Source organism: Pseudochaenichthys georgianus, chromosome 6, assembly GCF_902827115.2.
Source record: "Pseudochaenichthys georgianus chromosome 6, fPseGeo1.2, whole genome shotgun sequence".
In the NCBI taxonomy this organism is placed as follows: Eukaryota; Metazoa; Chordata; class Actinopteri; order Perciformes; family Channichthyidae; genus Pseudochaenichthys; species Pseudochaenichthys georgianus.
Genome location: NC_047508.1, coordinates 36503186 through 36509185, shown reverse-complemented (window position 1 = coordinate 36509185; position 6000 = coordinate 36503186). Strand labels below are relative to the sequence as shown.

Sequence of the window (6000 nt, the reverse complement as noted above, 5' to 3'; positions counted from 1 at the left end):
ATTATATATGCTTCCGTTAGGCAATATTATAAGGAATCATTCTGTACATTTTCATTGTTATGCGGATGATACTCAACTATATGTATCAATCAAGCCTGATGAAATTAATCATCTAAATACAATTCAAGACTGCCTCAAGGACTTAAAAAACGTGGATGACTTTAAACTTTTTGATGTTAAACACGACCAAAACTGAAGTTATTGTACTGGAATCTACGAAACAAATTATCTAAAGATATACTAACTATGGATGGCATTCATTTGACCTCCAGTGAGACTGTAAGGAATCTTGGTGTTATATTTGATCAGTTATTTATCCTTTAACGCCAACAAACATAAAATCAATTTCAAGGACCACCTTCTTTCATTTACGTAACATAGCAAAAATAAGACATATCTTGCCTCAAAACGATGCAGGGAAACTAGTCCATGCATTTGTTACTTCAAGGCTGGATTATTGTAACTCTTTATTATCAGGGTCCAAGAAGTCAGTCAAGTCGCTTCAGCTGATTCAAAATGCTGCAGCTCGTGTACTAACCAGAGTTAGGAAAAGGGACCACATTACTCCTGTTCTGACTGCCTTACACTGGCTCCCTATAGAACACAGGATAGAATTTAAAATTCTTCTTCTATGCACACTCCTGACTATGCTCTGCTCCTGAGCGGAGGGAACCAGTCTCTGGTCTTCGGTCCCAGTGGTGACCTAACTATGGAGACACCTGGAAACAACACCCTCCACACGAACCGATCCGATCCGTACTCGCGAAACGAGGAGGTGGCCCAGATAGAGATCATGATCCTGAGCATCACCTTCGTGGTTGCTGTGGTTGGGAATGTGAGCGTCCTGCTGGCAATGTACAACACGAAGAAGAAGATGTCGCGGATGCACCTTTTCATCAAACACCTGAGCCTGGCTGACCTGGTGGTCGCCTTCTTCCAGGTGCTGCCGCAGCTCTGCTGGGATATCACCTTCCGCTTCTACGGTCCAGACTTTCTCTGCAGGATCGTCAAGCACCTCCAGGTGATGGGGATGTTCGCCTCCACCTATATGATGGTGATGATGACCCTGGACCGTTACATTGCTATCTGCCACCCTCTGAAAACCTTGCAGCAGCCCACGCAGCGCTCCTACATCATGATCGTCTCCACGTGGATGTGCAGCCTCCTGTTCAGCACTCCGCAGTACTTCATCTTCTCCCAAAGCGGGTTCGACAGCTCGAACGTTACCGACTGCTGGGCGCACTTTATCGAGCCGTGGGGCCCCAAGGCTTACATCACCTGGATAACAGTGAGCATCTTCCTCATCCCCGTGGTGCTTCTCATGTTGTGCTACGGGTTCATCTGCCACAGCATATGGAACAATATCAAATACAAGAAAAGGAAATCGCCGGCTGGTGCTGCGAGCAAGAACGGGCTGATTGGGAAGAATTCAGTCAGCAGCGTTACAACTATTTCAAGAGCCAAGCTGAGGACTGTTAAAATGACTTTAGTGATCGTGTTGGCGTACATTGTCTGCTGGGCGCCGTTTTTCATAGTACAGATGTGGTCCGTGTGGGATGAGAACTTCCAGTATGCTGGTGAGTAATGAATACATTACATGTAGTTATGATCACTTGATTCAAAACTGTTAACAGCTTGAGGAATGTCAAACATTACAGCCCAGATAAAGAACCATGTCACTTGAAACAACAAAAAACCTCACTGTGCGTAAAACACATATCCACAGCCTTTACGCACGGATATATTTGGCATACAAAACCCAAAATACGTCTAAAAAATAGTACATAATATAACTTAGTGCAGCCTGTGAGCCTTAAGGACTAATAGTTTTACTACAGATAAAGTAATGTCTTCTTAAGATTAAGATACCTCAGCCGTAACGCAGCGCAGACGCTCCTGGTGCGTTTAGGGGACTCATACCACCACGTGTAGTCTCCTATTCTGCCTGATACATATTCTTTCTTGAAACACGTTGTTAAATGTAATTGGGTCATCAAGTTACACTAGCTTGGTGCTTTTGTTTGAGCTTTTCTGGGACTGAATCCACTTGCAGCAGACAGATTAGATCACTAATATCAAGAGAATGACACCTTATCCAAAAAGTCTTTCATAATGTGTTATTGCAACAGAAACGTCACTTTCCGGGCATGTGCAACTGGTAGATGTTCTGTTACTTGATTTAAAAAATAAGTGTTTTTAGTTTACATTTGACACCCGATAAATGATCTTTCACAGCCATTTCTTTGCAGCCAGCTTGAACCAGATGTTTGCAGATGAATCACCTCTTGCCTCTGTCCTCTCTCTGTTCTCCAGATTCTGAGAACACAGCAGTGACTCTATCTGCGCTGCTTGCCAGTCTCAACAGCTGCTGTACCCATGGATATACATGATCTTCAGCGGTCACCTCCTCCAAGATGTTATGCACTGCTTCTCCTGCTTCCAAGACTGAGCACTGACTTCAAGAAGGAGGACTCAGACAGCAGTATCCGCAGAACAACATTACTGACCAGGTTGAACAACCGCAGCCCCACGGGCAAGTCAGAGCAACTGGAGAGAGATGGACCTTTCTCCAAAGTCCTCCATTCAGGCGGAGTAACATGCAGCCAGGCACATCTGTTTACTTGCCGTGGGAATGAACTGATATCTGGGCGTGGCATCAAGGTAAACATGAATGAAGAACTTTTTAACGTTGCGGCATGACTGACAGTGACTGGACATTTCCCCCAAACAACAAAACCTTGAAGCAAATCAAGCTTTTTGCATCCACAATTTGGAAACAGAGTCAATAAATATGTTGTCGACTGAGAATTGTGCAACATGGACTGGAACAATACAGACCATGTTTGTGTGCAAATATGTTCTTTTTCACAACAAATATGGGAAGGAGGTGAAAGTAGAAATGTATTCCTACATGTTCACGCTTGTATGCCACCACCCTTTTTTGTAAAAGCACAACAGGCTGATAATTGGTTTTGACCTAATTCCGTTGCATTCTGTTGAATTCCTTGATGCCCCTGTTACTGTGGTGCCATGATTTCCCTTTAGATATGTTTAGGGGAACACACATTTCCTTACTTCCCTACTCATGCCTCTTAACGATGGTCGTGTTTTGCAGTGCCCGTGAACACCCCTTCCTGTTTCCAGAGATAACCGTACATGGCAGCCAGGAGGTGTGCTGTGGTGGAAGCAACTCTTCCAGACTCGCCTGCTTTTAAGAAACCGAGGCAGACACCTCGTCCTCTGGGCTCAGCTTTCCATTTGTGTGTTTTTTTCTCAGAACCCACACATTTTAGTGGCTTGTGTAAAAATAAACCTTTTCCTTTGACCTGTGACAAAGTCTTAGGTTGCATATATAAATCAGGCGTGCATCCAACTATTTACTAATGATTTAATGTTGCCGCTTGCAGTCCTTTGTGTGTGTCTCTAAATAATGGCTTTCATATTTCAGCGCAAACAGATGGGACACCCCTTAAAATAGCAGGACATTGGAGGGGTCAACCTACCGCCCCACAGACCCCTCCCACTGCTTTTTCAAAGTGTTGTGGAGAAAGCTCTACCACATTCCATACTCTCGACGTCAACACACTTCCTGACTTTTTTCTGACAATCCTGCCCCCGTTGGGGAGGCTCTTTTCTTGGGTTTCATTTTGCCACTCCAGACAAAAACAATCTTCTGCACATTAATGCATAATAATTGTCAGACCACTATGACCACATGTATGTTATAAAGGACATTTCTAATCTGACTGTAAAGTATAGTTTGTATATAAAAGGTCTGTAAATAGGAATAATATAATGTACATCTGTTCAACATGAATTATATTAGTCTGTAATGCGTGTGTACATTGAAAATAATCTAAATATACATATATGTTGAAAATATATATTGATGCACTGATGATTACTATAGGACACTGGCGTTTCCTCCCTTATCGCAACCCCGCACAACTACCTGCTTTGTTTATGTTTCGTGCAGTTGCTACACAACCAAAAAATCTGTGGTGTTATCTTTGCTGAAAATTGAGCAATTTTAAACATATATTACTAGCCCATCAAAGCACTAAAAACCTGCAACGCTCTTGATTTATGCCATAATTATGAACTTTCAATTGAAAATAAAGTAAGTATTAAGTAATGAAGCGTTGTGGAATGGTGTGTGCTTTTGGTCAACAAGCCGTCGACCCTCATTAAATGAAAATACCAATGTGTGACCTTGTAATCCGTTGAATGTAAATCGTCTTGTGCAACTTTTAAAAAACTAAACAAAGAAAGACAGATATCTAAATCAAAAGGAGGCGTGTGGTGCAGTGGGTTTTGCGTTGGTGTTGGGGTCAGGGGTCACAGGTTCAAACCCCAACTGCATGTCAGTCATTGTCGTTGTGTCCCTGGGCAAGACACCTTCACCCCCAAATTGCTCCTGTGGGGATTACACAGATGGAGTATGTAAGTTCGCTTTGGATAAAGCGTCTATCTAACAAGTGACATGTAATGTAAGTTAAAACAACAAGGGAAAATAAAAACCAAAATCTGCACTGCACCATACCCTGTTGTGCGATTTTTTTTTTTTATAAGTAGGTTATCTTACTGCTAGACTCCATCAAAAAGTGCACAACATAATTTCATGTGATTATGTGAAAAATATTCTCAATTCCTGTTATTCCGTTATTTACTGAAAACCCCCGAATGAGTAGACCTCTTTAGGTAATGGTGTACATGCAGTGGGTATCAATTCATCCAGCAAGCTCTTGTAAGCTTGTCTTTGCAGCAATTAAATAATTCCTAACAACATTTCTCACATCATCAATCTATATACCAGCTTTCCACAACACTCTATTAATGTACAACGGTCTTGGAGAGCTGGTGATATTGACCCGTTTCCTTCCCTCGTAGAAATCTAAACCCCCCCCTTGATCCCTATATGATTCATTGTATCTCTGACCATCTGACCTCATAACATAAAGGTCTGGCAATCGTATCGCACAGTCGTATAGGAAGTCCTACAGGAAATATGTGAGCTATTTAAATAAGGCAGAGGGCAAGGTACCGTAAGACTTACCATAGAGGATAGAGGTGATTATTGTACGCAATAAAAAAGAGAATAAAACACAAGCACCAGGCAATCCAGATTGGTTATCACAGGGATAATTCAGCCTGGATCTCTGTGGAGGGAGTAAAGCTGGAGCTTGACGACATATCTCAAATTCCCCAGTCTCTGCCTCTCATTAGACATGCCAATCCTTAAGTAACATGCTTCTGAAGGGCTGGTCATGGTAACATGATCTGAGGTGGGTCAGTCAGAGTCTAGACAGAGCAATACTTGACAGTGCAGACCGTGATTGAGTTTCCCCTAGAGAGTTTGAAAAAAAGGTTAGGGCCAAAAAACAGACAGGTCTTATTATAAAGGGTCATAAAACAAGTAGCATGTTGTTGTTTGATAGATGTACTCTATAGATATGTATCTGTTGATATGCATGTATTTACGGTTTTTGTTTATTTCTATTTGTACTTTTTAACTCAATGCCTTGTCAACATGCTGCTGTAACAAAACAATTTCCCAAATGTTTGGATCAATAAAGGAAATCTAATCTTATCAAATTTTATAAAAGAGCAATTTTTTTCCACTTTGAAAATAGACACAAGCCTTTTATTAAAAACATTTCTGTGTCCAGAAACTCGATGACAAAATGCTACCATAGGTTAAGCTTCATTATTGCCTTCTTTTGCCTACTGTTTTTATTTTTCATTTTGCCACGACAAAGGAAAATACAAAAATAGATCAATCGGCAAATTATCCAGTCCCGTGTTCAAACAGCTTGTCGTGAGCCGCTAGTGAGATGGAATTCAGGAAGACAGATGAGTCCACCGGGAGTTTCTCCAAGTATCCTTGTGTCCTGTGTGTGTTATCTATGAAGTTCTCAGCGAAAACACACCCTGATAGAGGAAAGTGAGAGGTAACAAAAAGGCAGCAGTTGTGACATGCATGTGTACATCTCGTAATAA

At 41.7% G+C, this 6000-nt stretch overlaps 1 pseudogene; it reads left to right on the top strand.

The window, feature by feature from the left end:
- The first annotated feature begins 631 nt into the window (after positions 1 to 631).
- LOC117448272 (arg8-vasotocin receptor-like) lies at positions 632 to 2596 on the top strand (annotated as a pseudogene).
- The last annotated feature ends 3404 nt before the right edge of the window (positions 2597 to 6000 follow it).